This window comes from Pezoporus wallicus, unplaced genomic scaffold (assembly GCF_028554395.1).
Source record: "Pezoporus wallicus isolate ANWC-B61680 ecotype Strahan unplaced genomic scaffold, APGP_CSIRO_Pwel_v1 contig_7505, whole genome shotgun sequence".
In the NCBI taxonomy this organism is placed as follows: Eukaryota; Metazoa; Chordata; class Aves; order Psittaciformes; family Psittacidae; genus Pezoporus; species Pezoporus wallicus.
In genome coordinates, this window is record NW_026638908.1 from 2,963,262 (window position 1) to 2,977,891 (window position 14,630).

At 43.8% G+C, this 14,630-nt stretch overlaps 1 protein-coding gene across 3 annotated transcripts in view; it reads right to left on the reverse strand.

The window, feature by feature from the left end:
* Positions 1 to 3,657, reverse strand: part of HS3ST5 (heparan sulfate-glucosamine 3-sulfotransferase 5) — a 203,575-nt gene extending 199,918 nt beyond the window's left edge. For 2 of the 3 annotated variants that reach the window (XM_057413200.1, XM_057413202.1), the window contains exon 1: positions 3,268 to 3,451. The gene's annotated coding sequence lies outside the window, so the exon portion shown is untranslated. Of the gene's footprint in view, positions 1 to 3,267; positions 3,452 to 3,576 lie in introns of those variants that run through there. The other variant, XM_057413203.1, reaches the window with a different exon arrangement.
* Positions 3,658 to 14,630: the final 10,973 nt, after the last annotated feature.

The window sequence follows — 14,630 nt, forward strand, 5'->3', positions numbered from 1 at the left end:
CCATAGATGGAACGTGATAAAAGAAACATCTGAACAGGTAACTTAGAAAGGAACTTGTAATATGACATTTTAAGAAGGAGGTTTCTATCTTCCTGATGTAGTTGCAAGGGAAAAGAGATAATCAGTGAAGCATTAGTCCATTTTACAGGGTTTTTTCCATTGTAACATGAACATCTTAATCTGTTCACATTTAAGTATCAGTGGCATGTTCAGTTTAATTCAATGGCAATTCTAGCAGAAGCCTACAAATAACAATGAACAAGAGATGCAACTTCTCAAACTTTTTTTATACTTGCCTATTAACACAAACTTATGCTTAGAAAGGAACATTATTATTTGACCATAACTAAGACAGGTTATTTTTCTTAATGTATTGGGTTTGCGTGGCAAGGTTTTGGGAGTAGGGGGCTAATGAAGTGCCTTCTGTGAGAAGCTGCTAGAAGCTTCACCCATGTCTGACAGAGCCAATGCCAGGTGGCTCCAAGACAGACTCACTGCTGCTCAAAACCAAGCCCATCAGAGATGGTGGTAGCACCTAGGGGATAACATACTTAAGAAGAGGAAAAACTGCTGCTCAACAACAGCTGGAATAGAGGAGTGAAAATACAGAAGGGAAACATCTCTGCAGACTCCAAAGTCAGTACAGAAGGAGAGCAGGAGGTGCCCTAGTGGTTTAAACCATGACAATGAGGCACCAGAGCAGAGATTCCTCTGCAGTCTTTGGTGCAGACCATGGTGAGGCAGCTGTGCTCCTGCAGCCCATGGAGATCCATGATGGAGCAGGTCTCCACCTGCAGACCATGGAGGACCCCACAATGGGAGGCTGTGACCATGTGGGAAGCCCATGCTGGAGCAGGTTCCTGGCAGGAGTTGTGGCCCCTTGGAGAGAGGAGCCCATGCTGGAGCAGGTTTGCTGCAGGACTTGTGACCCCTCATGGGAACCCAGGCTGGAGCAGTCTGTTCCTGAAGGACTGCACTCATGGAAGGGACCCACACTGGGGCAGCCTGTTCCTGAGAGGCTGCACCCCATGGGAGGGACCTACACTGGAGCAGTTCCTGAAGAACAGCAGCCTGTGGGAAGGACTCACATTGGAGAAGTCCTTGAAGGACTGTCTTCCATGAGAGGGACCCCATGCTGGAGCAGGGGAGGAGTGTGAGGAGTCCTCCCCATGAGGAGGAAGGAGCAGCAGAGACAACGTGTGATGAACTGATCCCAAGTCCCATTCCCCATCCCTTTGCGCAGCTGCAGGAGAGGAGGCAGAGAAACTGGGAATGAAGTTGAGCCTAGGAAAAAAGGTGGGGGGAAGGTGTTTTAAGGTTTGGTTTTATTTCTCATTATCCTACTCTGATTTGATTTGTAATAATTAAACTAAGTTTCCCAGGTCAAGTCTATTTGGCCCATGTCAGTACCTGGTGAGTGATCTCCCTCTGTCCTTACCTTGACCCGTGAGCCTTTGGTAATATTCTATCTCCCCTGCCCAGTGAAGGAGGGGAGTGACAGAGCAGCTTTGGCGGGCATCTGGTGTCCAGTCAGGATCACCCACCACACTTATGAATGTAATAGTCACATTCTTCATGGTCTATGGGCATAATTCTGATGCTTGACAAGTTGTTGACAACATGCAGCATTTCGGGGGTTCTTTTAACACTCAGAATTGAAAGAGAAAAAAAAAAGATAAATAAAAGATTGTCTTCATACTTTCATTTTTAAGGCATTCCAAGCGATTGAAAGCGGTTAGTCAGGTTACAGGAATGAGGCTAGCTTTTGCCATTTGAATATCGATATTTTTATTTGGTGTTTCGTTATATATCTGCCTGCTCCCAATCTAAACACTGCACTGAAAAGAGGATGTTCTGTGAACTAGAACTTCCATCTGCTAATGGATTTTTTTTGCATAAAATCTGCTTTGCAGTCCATATGAATATGGGCCTTTTAATTATTAATCAGAAGTATTTTTTCTTATTTGTTTCTGTGCTGTGAAAGAGTTCTTAAAAACAAGATAAAAAATTAATGTACATTTAAATTTTTCTCCTCCCTTGAGGGAGGCTGTTCATGAGTTAAATGCTTATGCAACACCTTTCCTTACAAACTGTACTACATTTCTCTTCTTACTTCTCTGTTGAGCATTTCTGGGCCAGATCCACAGGCCATTGAAGTCAGTGGGAGCCCATCCAGTTGTCTTCCTCTGCCTCTAACTTTTTAGTGAAAATATGTATATATATATATCACTGGAAAACTGCAAGGTACTAATCTAACAATAGTTTATAGCATCTGTAGGTAAAACAATGGATTTCAGTCCATCTTGAAACATGACAAGAAATCACTCTTCTATTTCTTCACTGCAAAGTGGGCATGAAAATCCAGATGTTTCTGACACAGTGCAGCTAAATCTCTTTGGTTAAAAATCTGGGGTTTAAAAAATGAAGTTTCTTTTATACAGCTCTATAACTTTGCCATCTCTCAGCCTTCCGCCCAGTCCCTTTCACTCTGTATTGGCCAGGACCTTCTTCCTCTGAACTCCATTGGGAGTTTTGCCATTGATTTTAATGGAGAGTTACCATACCCAAGTTCCAAAACACTAAGAAAAGATACTATTGTCAAAGCAGAAATTCTCAAAGTAAGAAAAATAATATTTAAATGATTTATCAAAATGCACTTCAAAATCTCCAGCAGTAGTCAGCTTTTATATACGTACCCCACAAATTGCACCAGACAGTCTAGGAGAGCAAAAAGCTCCTTGCCCGGAGTCCCTGGCATTTGGTAGCCGCAGCTGAACCCCAGCCAGAGCGGAGTTACCCGTGTGCAAACCGAAGCTAAGCGCACCGATAGCAAACATTCTGCAAACATTAAGCTTTCCCTAAGGGACGAGCGTTTTGAGGAGCACGGGTGGAGCAGCCGGGAAGGAGAGCAGCCTGCACCTCCTATCCGCGCTGCCTGGCACCGGCCGAGGCTCCGCTGCCCCAGCACCTGGGTGCTCCCCTCCGCAGGTGAGACCCCCAGCGGAGCTTGTCTGCCCGGACGGCGGCACCGCGGCTCCCGAAACACCGACCCCGTTGGCAGTCCCCCGAGACATCGCTGAAACCGAGGCGGGGAGAAAGCGGGGCACCGTCCACGGAGCGCTCCGGGGGCAGCGTGCCCTTCGCGTCCCGTCCTCAGCGAGGCGCAGAGCGGAGCCTCCGGGAACGGAGCCCTCAGCACGGCAGGGCACCCTCCACACCTTTCCCGCCCCCAGGGGACCCCGGCGCGGCACGGAGCACCGTACTCACCGCGGTGCTGCAGGCAGCAGCCCGCAGCGCAGGCAGAGCGCCCCAGCCCCGGCCGGTGCCCTCTGCGGTGCGCGGACCCCGTTCCTCAGAGCCCACATCCAAGCCCCGGCCGCGCAGCTGAAAGTCCTTCTGAGGAGCACCCGGCGAGCCCCACCGCCTCCTGCCTCGGATCGCTGTCACCTCCCTTCCCCTCTCTCAACACCACCCCCCCCACACCCCCCCCCCCCCGGCGGGAGGCACCATTATAAAACGGTCCCTAACCCGTCAGATCACGCACCGGTAGAGGTGCCGGTACTCGTCGGTACTTACCGGGCATCCTTCAGAGCGGCGGGCGGGAGCGAGGGAGGAGGAGGAGGAGGAAGGAGGGAGGGACAGAGTGGGGTGGGGGATGTTCCTGGCTGGCTGCGCGGATCGGCTCGGCAGCCTGGGCAGCTCGGCAGAGTGCTGCGAGTCAGTGAGTGCCTCCGCGCGTGTGTGCGCGTCGCTGGACACAAGCGAGCGGAGACTTAGGCATGGAGGGGCAGCGGGAGGCGGCGGGGGAGCTCAGAGGCGCAGCTTGCGCGGCGCGGCCCAGTGAGGCCCAGCGCGGCCCCGGCCCCTCGGTCCCCCGCTGCCTCCCGCTGCCCCCCGCGCCCCTCCGCCGCGGCGGGAGCTGCCGGGTAAGGGGCTGGGGAAGGCGCGCATCCTCCCCGGTGGCACACGCACCGCGGGCGGGGAGGAGGGGAGAGCGGGAGGAGGGATTAAATATAACGATAATAAAAAAGCCCAATCGCCAAGAAAGAAAAGGGAAAACCAGCAAAACTCTTGTCTCTACTTCTCGGCCGAGGTTTGAGCCCCCCGCCCCAAAGTCGGGGGTTTGAGCTCCGCGCCGGGAGCCTCCACCGCCCGCTGCGCAGCACGGCAGCAGCTGCCGCTGCCGGTAGCGCCCAGCCTAGAGCTGGAGCCTCTCCCCGCGCCCGGAGGAGCCTCCCTCTTTCCTTCCTTCCCTCCTTCCATCCCTCCCTTCTTCCCTCCCAGCCCGCTAAGGCAGGCAGCGCGGGCAGGTGCTGTCGCCCAGCTTTCCCAGCGGCCGAGGTCAGAGCAGGGCCCTCAGCCGGCAGCGGCAGGGCTCCCCCAGTAGCGCCGGGTCCAGGACACGGCAGCAAGGGTTAATCAAGGGGCAAGAGAGGGAACCCTGTTGTCCCTGAGAGGCGCCGGCGGGCTTCAGGAGCGGCGGAGGAGGAAGGAAGAAGAAGTGGGGAGGAGCCGTCTCCGCCGGGCAGCGGGGCAGAATCGTTTCATGCTGCTTTCCCCGCTCGGCTCACCTTCTGCACCAGCGGAATGATCCGCTGGAGAGGAGCGGGAACAGTGCATCATCACTGCCTGGTTTCTGGGGGGAGAAGGAAAGGCGGGGGAGCACGCAAAGAAGGGAGGGAAGGCATAATTATAAGAATCATACGGAAACGAAAAAAAAAAAAAAGGCAACAAGCACACACACAAAAAAAAACTAACCAAAAAAAAAACCAGCACACAACCAAAAAAAAAAAAAAACCCAACGTTCTCGGGAGAGAAATCAAAAATAGCCGCAACAGCAATGAAAGTTGCTTGCTTTGTGATTTGCATTATAACGCTGCTGTCTCCGACAGCGTAGCCAAGAAACATGCAAGATGGGAGAGGGAGCTACACACTTGGTGTGGCTTTCCCTTCCTGGCGGTAGTTCTCTCTCTCGATTTCTCAATCTGGGTCTCTCAAAAACCCCAAAGAAAACCCCTAACTTCTCTCCCCTCCCACCTCCCCCTTGCTGGACGGGGTGGCTCCAGGTGGTGGTTTCTGAGTTGTAAGTGAAGTTTGGCGGGGAGTGGGGGGGGGGCAGGTAGGGAGGTAGAGTAGTCCTGAGCGCGCTCCCGCGGGGTTGGGCCCTCGGGGTTTGGCAGCCCTGGGAGGGAGGGAGCGCACATTGCTGCACCCCTCCGGGGGCAGCCACGTAGTGCCCGGCGACGGCGGCCCCGAGCCTCGGTATGTGGGAGACACACGCGCAGTCCCGCGGTGTGCCGCGCAGTTGCTCTCCACCCTGCCAAGCGGGCGCGCCGTAACCCCTCGCAAATTGCGCCGACGGCGGCGGAGGGCAGCGCGGCAGCGCAGCTCAGCACCGAGTGCGGGGGCTCAGACGGCGCCTGGGAGCGTGGGGGGCCGGTGCCTGCTTTCGGTCCCTCCTGCCGCTGCGGAAATCGAGATCACTGATAAGTAGTTTTGTTTTAGGAAAACAAGATTGGATACAATCTAATTTTTATTTACCAACAGTTCATGCCCTGACTAAAAAAGAAAAAAAACAGCACCAAACCCTAACCCAGATTACACAGTTAAACGTATCGACCCAGCAGTAGCGTGGCTGTTTGCCAGATCTGTGATCCATTTACCTCTTTAGCTCATTGCTGTCAGGCAACAAAAGCACACAATCAAATTCTTAAATTTAAAGACAAGCCATTTTATTTTCACAGTAAACTCTCCTATGTCGCAATTAAAAAGGGTATCCTCAAAAATGACATATACTGTGGGGGGGTATGCTACTTTGTGTTCATTTTATGAGGTGAAAATAAAGTGCTATACATAATATGTACAGAGGTGGACAGCAGTATGTGAAAAATTCTTACGTTGTAACAAGGATTTTGGATAATTTTACCTTCACTGTTAAACTGAATATTTTTTAGACTCTATGCCATCCAGAATTTTAGTTCCAGTTGTCTTACAGAGAGAAACCTGGTAAACACCAGCAAAATCAGAGTATGAAAATACTCTTTTTTCCTTTCCATGTATGTTATAGATGTTCACACACATATATAGCCTTTAATTCAAATACATTCTCTCTGAATTTATGTATTTAGACATAAATGTGTGTGCACATGTACATTATATATATACACACACCCATTAATAACATACTACAAAATTATTTAAAAGATGAGTATAGAAAAGAAGCAAAGCTAAAAACACAGCTCTCAGCCCCCTGCTGAGTGCTATAAAAATATGCTACCACTTGGAGAAGTCACAGAATCAGATACAGAAAGAATATGAAAGCTATACCTTCCACCTTATTCTTCACAAAAGCTACTTAGTTAATGGAAATACGTGTGTGGAAAAATGGTAATACGACGTTTTATGGGTTTTCTTCAGTGAAGGACATTTTAACTTTAGGCTGTGGTCCTAACCGCCATGTGCAATACTTGTTTTGGGAAGACTGCATCCAGAGAAGTTGAGTTTGTCACTGCTAAATTGAGCTGTCTGGTCTGGGAGTGGAAGAGAACATGTGCAAAAGGACAACTGATCCCATGAGGATTTGGGAGAAAGGAATGGGAAAGGTGATGAGGATGTGAAGTAGGCATAGCTGGGTGACAATAGTGGATACAAAAAACTGGTATGCCATGGGGGAAACCAGTCCTGGAGACAAATGCCATCTCACATGAAGTATGCAACATGAAAGAACTTCATGTCCTTTCTTATGGTCAGGCTGTGCTGTAAAGGCATCCCATTGCTCATTAGGGGAAGAGGAGCGTGGGATAATGCATCCTTTAAGGATCTCCATGCATTGATTCTGAATCCTCTGTGGGTTAGGAAAAGTCCTCCTCAAAAAAATAACCAAACATGAAAATCTGGGAAAAGTTAAAAAATCTAAGTTCATGCAACTCACCCATTTCCTAGAGGATCATGATTTGTTTACCACAAGGAGGAAGGTATTAGGGTTTGTTTGTTTGTTTTTTTCTCAGCCTAGCCAACTCCTCAGACTTAGCTGGCATTATGATGTCTTAGCCTGAAGAAATAAAGGCCCAAGAGTCTTCATGGCTATTTTATGGTTTTAATCTGAGAAAATGAAGTCTTGATCCCATTTTCATTGAGATCAGTAACAAAATCAAGAAGTGACTAATACATTAACATAATGTTTTGAGTGAATGAGACTGCCAGCTATAAAGAGCAAACATTTGGGATGGGAAAGAGATGTAAATCTATACTGCATAGTGTTAAATTTAGGCTATGTTTCAAAGTGTTGTGGCAAGACTAATCATTAATACCTAAAAAAAATGAATGAGTGCTTATTGCTGCTGTAGGTAGCCTGTTAAGTATTTAAAGTACGTAAATTTTAGCTGGCCACTTTTTCACTGTGTTTTCCTCACTAAGTCCAAAGTGTTTTCCCCTTACTTAAGAGTTACCTGCTGTCATATGAGAGAGGTATAAGACATCATACACTGGTTCCTCTTTGCATATGTTGCATAGGATAATCACATTGATATTAGCTGATACAAAACTGTGAAGTTCCCGGCTATCCAAGCTTCCCGCTTTTCACGTGGTACAAAAATAGCTGTTATTTGGTAACCGTTAAACCGTTACTTTAAGGAAATACAAAGGTGAGCCCTCTGTTCTTTAAAATTTTTTTTTTTTTTTTTACTATAAAGCATATCACCCAAAAGCTTTATTGTATTCATTTTCAGTACTGTAACTTGAAGAAGCATGTATCATTTATTGCAAACATATTCTGATAATAAAATAATAAACAAAACCCATTGTTCTCTGCAAAAAAAAAGCCAAATCTAGCAGCAATATATAAGAATAGTAACATTTAAATGCCCAGCCTTTGTTCCTTTATTACATGTTGCATAACTGCATTGGTTTGTAATCTCATTGACCCCTTTAAACCAAGTGAGCTTTTTGATACACAAGAGGGTTTTCTAAGAAGGTCAAAATGATCAAGACAGTGACATTATAGAATCATAGAATAGTTAGGGTTGGAAAGGACCTTAAGATCATCTAGTTCCAACCCCTCTGCCATGGGCAGGGACCCTTCACACTAAACCATGTCACCCAAGGCTCTGTCCAGCCTGGACTTGAGCACCGCCAGGGATGGAGCATTCATAACTTCCTCGGACAACCCATTCCAGTGGCTCACCACCCTCACAGTAAAGAACTTCTTCCTTATATCCAATCTAAACTTCCCCTATTTAAGTTTGAACCCGTTACCCCTTGTCCTGTCACTACAGTCCCAAATGATGAGTCCCTCCCCAGCACCCCTATAGGCCCCCTTCAGATACTGGAAGGCTGCTATGAGGTCTCCACGCAGCCTTCTCTTCTCCAGGCTGAACAGCCCCAACTTTCTCAGCCTGTCTTCATACGGGAGGTGTTCCAGCCCCTGATCATCCTCGTGGCCCTCCTCCGGACTCGTTCCAACAGTTCCATGCCCTTTTTACGTTGAGGACACCAGAACTGCACACAATGCTGCAAGTGAGGTCACAAGAGCAGAGTAAAGCGTATATACCACTGATTGGTGTAGGATGGCTACTTGGTTACTGTTCCTTATATAATGGTAAGGAACTGAGATGATAGCTTGAAACATGGTGTTTTGACAAAATATGAAATTCAGTTCGCAAGCCAACAGCTGACCATTAAAACCCATGCCATTTTGGCACTCTTCATGTCACAAATGGAGTGATGCACTTCACTTGTAAGAGAGAAGCAGCAATATGTTTATTAATACAAAACAGCAATTCAACAAATTTTGATAGGAAATGTGACAGTGATTTAATAAGATTCAGTGGTGAGGTACATTTGAGTGTTTACTGCATAGAGGACGGGGTTAGGCAAAACTGTCAGGGAGGCCCTTCTTTTTAAGTCATGAGGTTCAGAAAGGACCCCCTTGCTTTCTAAACTCCTCCTCAGAGAGCAGTCTATATGCAGCTGGTCCAGACTTAGTTCCAGGCTTGGTCAGTGGTTTCTTTCTAAAGGATTGTATATGTGTAACTGAGCCTTTACATCACTTAGCTAAAATGTCAAAGTTTTGCATGCTGTTAATCACTTACCAAGAATCTATTGCAGCAAGTTGTCTCTCAGCCTTGAAGAGTAGCCTTGAAAGGCATCCCTACTCAAGGGGAGATCACATTGTGCAGCCTCCTGCTGTGCATGAGATCTCAGGGTACCCTGGGCTGTCCACTATTTATGGAATAAGATGATTGACTCATAGTCACATTTGCATACCAACTTCAGAGTTATTTTTTTTTCTAAACTTGGCTGGAGTCAGAACTTCACCAGCAGTACAGTTGAAAGGGGTGCACATTGCTCATATTAGCCCTTGGCTGCTGTCTTGTTACCTGTTTCCCCTGAATCCATTTTGAGTGGGATGCAGCCATCATGACCAGATGCATCCATTACCACCTCTGCTGGTGATTATCCCTTGAGCAGGTTTATGGGAAATAAAGGTCACATTGAGGAGGGGGCTGGGGGAGATGAGCATGCTGCCACACATAGATCATGGTTTCAGTTGTTAAATGTAGCTAATGGTAACAGGAAAAATTCTGCCTGCATTTTCAAATTAAAATTCAAGTTTCAGTAATAGTTCTGGCGATAGAATAAATTGGAATAGAGTGTTATTTGCTAAACATCTGGTCTGTCGTAAAGGTATGTTTTGTGCAATTCTATCCCAATTTTTCAAACTTGCGTTCTGTTCCATGTGAAGTGTTTTATAACCCAACGTTTTATTATTTACCAGAAGTTGCCTCATTTTTTGGAGAAAAAAGAAAACAAAAGGTGCTCTTTAAGAACTTCATAAAAAGTTAAGGTTAAGGGTCTTACGTGATTATGTAAATTCATATATTACAAGAATAGGTACCTTTTTTAGAGATCTAACCAATATACTTCTATTACATTGGAACTTGCCATCATAACCCACTAAAAACGTGCTTCACTGAATCAGTAAGTACTATATTTTTGAGCTGTCTGAATATTATTGACTTTTCTGCTTTCTACAGAGCATTACATCTGAAGTCCCTTCCCCCCATTGTTTTCATGCCAGAAAAATCAATTCAAATCATAGATACACAAAGCAACAAAGGTACTATAACCTTTATATATTTCAGAATTTATACCATCTCCTTTGTTTTGTTGAAGCTCTGCTCTGCAGGCTTATCTGCAGCACTTAAGAGTTTTGACAACTCTTTCTAAATATACAGTAAAACATGGTAAACCATAATAGGCTGACAGGCAGCTTATTTAAAATTGTAGTGAAATATGACTAGCATGCTAAAGAAAGACTTTCCTTTTGGAAAAAAAAAAAACAAAAATCAACACTAGCAAACCTCCAAAGATACTAGGGTTAGAATCAAACTCAAATGTCCATTCGTGACTCACTTGAGGAAGACATAAAATTCTATGCAAAAAAACAACATTAATTTTAATGGAAGATCAATGGGTAAGTACAGAGTTATTTGGTCACTGGATCTACTCAATGACTATGTAGCTGTGTAATGTTTTGTTTTATTTTTTTACCAATTTATTCAAACTCTACTGAAAAAAATATTAATTGCCTCTTGAGAGGCAGAGGATTTTCTCTGATACCAGTCAATATGGCATCTGCATACCTCACAAATGAATATTAATTTACTTTCACAGCGCTTCCACCATTCCCATTATGTAGAGAACTGAGACATAACAAATTAAAGCAATTTTGTCTGTAAATGTAAATAATCTAGGAATTAATATTTTACTTTTTGAAAGGCTGTTGTGTGCTCACTTCAGCTGAGAGTTGAGCACTTCTACAAATGACACCCAGGCTTTTAAGTAGGGCATCCAAAAATAAAATACTCATAACTTGTGAAGCATGCAAACAGGCCCCTTTTGATGGTTTTTCCAGTTTACTGCTGGAGCTTCCCAGCAATGCAAGGGGATAGTATTCCCACTCTTCATGTCACCATTCAAACGGTTTAAGAATTAAATATTCATTGAAATGCACACTGAAACTTCTTTTACTGCATATGTTATAGAAATTAAAAAGAATAGGTAAAGAGAAAAGAGATGAGAGCACTGTTATAAGATACATTCCACTTTGTCACCAGAGATAGTCATCCTGTGCACTGTTGAGGAGAGTTCCTGAAGAAACAAAAAATAACTTCACAAGCCATCGGTGAACTAAACTGGAACCCACCTATGTTTTAGACTTGGGCCATAACTGAGTATTAGTTCTTCAAGCACAGAGAAACTATAAATATTAGAAAAATCTGCTCCTTAAAAGTTTGATGAACATTATGGTGCAAAACTGGAAAATTTTGTGTATCGTCTAGAAGCTTCTGGAAAACTTCCAGCTTTGAAGTCGTCAACCCACTTCGCTTTTGGTACTGTCATCTCATTATTCTGAGCACATATAGGGGGAGAAAGGATCCAAGCAGATCTAGAGGAGAGGGAAATAATGTGGAATTGCTGGGGGCTGGAATCCTTTGCTTCTCTCTCCAAGTTTTCTAACAACAGCAATGTCAGGATAACCTTCTTGTTTCCTGATTCGGAAAATGTGTTGAAGAAAAAGTGAAATATGACCATTTCTTAGTTTACTGTTGACAAGAAACTTCCTTTGCTAAATTATGTCTTCAGAGAATTTCAACAGGACATAGTGTTACAGTTATTTTCATATTCATTTTCCACTGAACTTGAAACCCAAAACCCTTTAGCTTAACAAGGACTGACTGATATACAATAGGGAGTCTCCTTTTCCTCTGCTAAAACTGACAGGTGAGGAATTCTATCTGTGGACAGTTTTGTAAAAATCACCAAGCGCGTGTTGGCTAGGATCTTGTTGGCCAGGAATTGCTTTGCTAGACTAAGATAGACAATCATCCGATTCATTTGGATTCATCCAAAACCACCCTAGTTAAGGTCAGGCCTGTGGGAAAAAAGTCAAGGATCCTGTATTTTTCATCATTTCTGTAACCAGCAGTTTTCTATGTTTACCAGTTCTGTTGAAGCCGCCCTGCAGGCTGCTGCTCTAAACTTTGCCTGAGCCACATGCCTGTTTGAATCCACATATCTCAGAGTGGAGAGATGCTGCAGAGCTGGGCCCTCTGCTCTTCCCTGCAGAATACAGCAAATTCATCACACACATCTCGACACCCCTGTCCCTGCTGATGTGTTTTCCTCCTTGAACTGTGAATCTACAACAAGCTCTGGACAATGGAAATAGATGAATTTCTTTAACTGAGACTCTGAGTTTATGGAGGAGGCTCTTGTAAATATATACAATTATGTGTTGAATAATGTATTTCAGGAGGTGCCTGTGAATGTAACTGTTTACATTTACTTCCATATTTAACAGATTTTTTTTTGTAACAAATCCAAGCAGCATCACATGCTTAGTAAATTTGCATTTCATGATACAGGTAGCTGGCAGAAATAGAGATAAGTGGCACCTTCATTGCAAGTGACATCCTATAAAGTGTACATAGTCCTTCTAGATGCCATATTTAGAAGATAGTGTACAAATTAATCTTAATCTTTCAAGTCCAATTTGGTAATCTGATATTTGGTATTGTTCAATTTTCCCCTAAGAGGCGCAAATCACTTAATACATGGGTTCATATACATTTAGGCATTACAGAACTATATATTACCCTTTTAGGTTAATTTAGAAACACCAGTGTCTCTGGAATCTTTCTGGTGAGAATTGAACGGGCATGTGTCATGTGTCCCATTTCTCTCCTAGGTCAGTCATATGCCAAATAATCCCATTCATGATGAGATTAGATCTACGAAGATCTCTTAAAAGCTTTCTTCGTGTGCAATCTATCTGGAAAGCCACTGCAAAATCTGCTTGTTGTAATGTCTAGAAGCCTTTTTTTTTCCACCTCCGTATGTGTATGTCCATCCAGAATGCTTTTTGTTCCAGTATTAACATTTAGTGAGCTCTTTCTTCTTTCTTTTATTTATCCACTGATGTATTTATAGACCTCAATCACCTTGCTCTCTGCTTAATTTTCATGTATATTTTCCTACCAGGAAAACAGTTTCAGTCTAATCCTGAGAACTGGGCCTCTACTGTTTTCTTCCATACCCTTCTCTGCACCCGTTTTCTTTCAAAGTTACTCAGTACTGTATTGTAGCTGAGATTTAACCAGGGCCTAGTGTAATGGTACTGGTACTTGGCTGTCTCTGATGGATTCATCTTTTGCAGTACATTTTCAGTTTGCATTCGCCACCTTTATGCTGCATCATACTGGCAGGTCATTCATTCAGAGATTGAGTATCACATCCCATTTCTACAAAACATTTCCACCTGATAAACCTCCAGCATACCAGAGGACTTTTTATTATTAGCTCCGTGTGCATGGCAGTGCATTTCAATCCAGTCCTATTTCTGTTCAACCACATTTTTTGGTATTCAGTTCTAATCTCCTCCATCCTACCTTCCACATTCATGGCATCAGCAAACTTCATCGTTACAAATCTAAATCCATGACAGATTGAAAACAATAAATGAGTCCAAGATCACATTCTGTGGAACTTGACTAGGAACAACCTCGATACCACTGAGTGAAACATCTGTGCTGTTCTCCCTAAAAATGCATCTTTGCCAATTTTATTAATTCTTTTTTTTTTTTTTTTCAGATACACTAATAGTATACCAAGTGCTACTATGTCAAATGTACCCATCCACTGACTAAGTAGAAAAATCCACTACATTACCTGGGAAAAAAAGTTACAATATCAAAAAATGAAGGCAAAATCACATAATCACATAATAGTTCTCAAGAAGAGAAGGGGAAGATGTCACATTGTTTTTCTTACAATGAGAATGCTTTTTCAGCTGTTTAAAAAAAACATAAACAACCCATACCATAGCACCAAATCTATTTGTGGTTGCTTAGATATTCAAGCAAAACAAAATTTATGACTCTGATGTTAGAATAGTTAAATACTAAATGATGTGTGGGGATTCTATGAAATAAAGGTGATCCTTTCTAGTTCTCCATCTGTGGACAACTGCAGCTTGCTTAAAAACTTTCCTTTTGAGCTGAACTTTTCCATGAGTTTCGTGAACCCATAATTTTCCACTAAAACCCCAGGGAGATTATCTCACTGATTTCAGTGGAATCAAGATTAACTAGGAGTAATAAGTAGGTCGCTTTTTGAAAAAGTGACCAAACCAAACCAGGTCCCTTGTCATAACAGGAGAGGGAGTAGTCAGGGAAAAGTTTAATTTCCCCAGGCATTTAACAAAAAGAGCAACTGACTTTTGGTTTGTTTTAAAGATCTCTAAAGCAACTGTGACTCAAAGAACAAAAACCCCATAGAAGTAGGTCATGATCTAACCAAGAATTATCTACAATATGCAATAATTTCATAAATATTCTCTGAAGTCCTGTAGGCAAGATTACTATGGTGGGCAGTGATTGTACAGTGCTCCCATAAGATTTTCTTACTAATTAATGATGCATTTCAGAATACACTTTTCATATAATGTGGGGTATATGTTGTTTCCTGCCCATTTCAATTATATTTTCTGTCAACATAATTCATATATCCATATTTCTTTTGTGACTGATCATATATATTGCATAGAGTTTGAAATGGATTATTAAAAA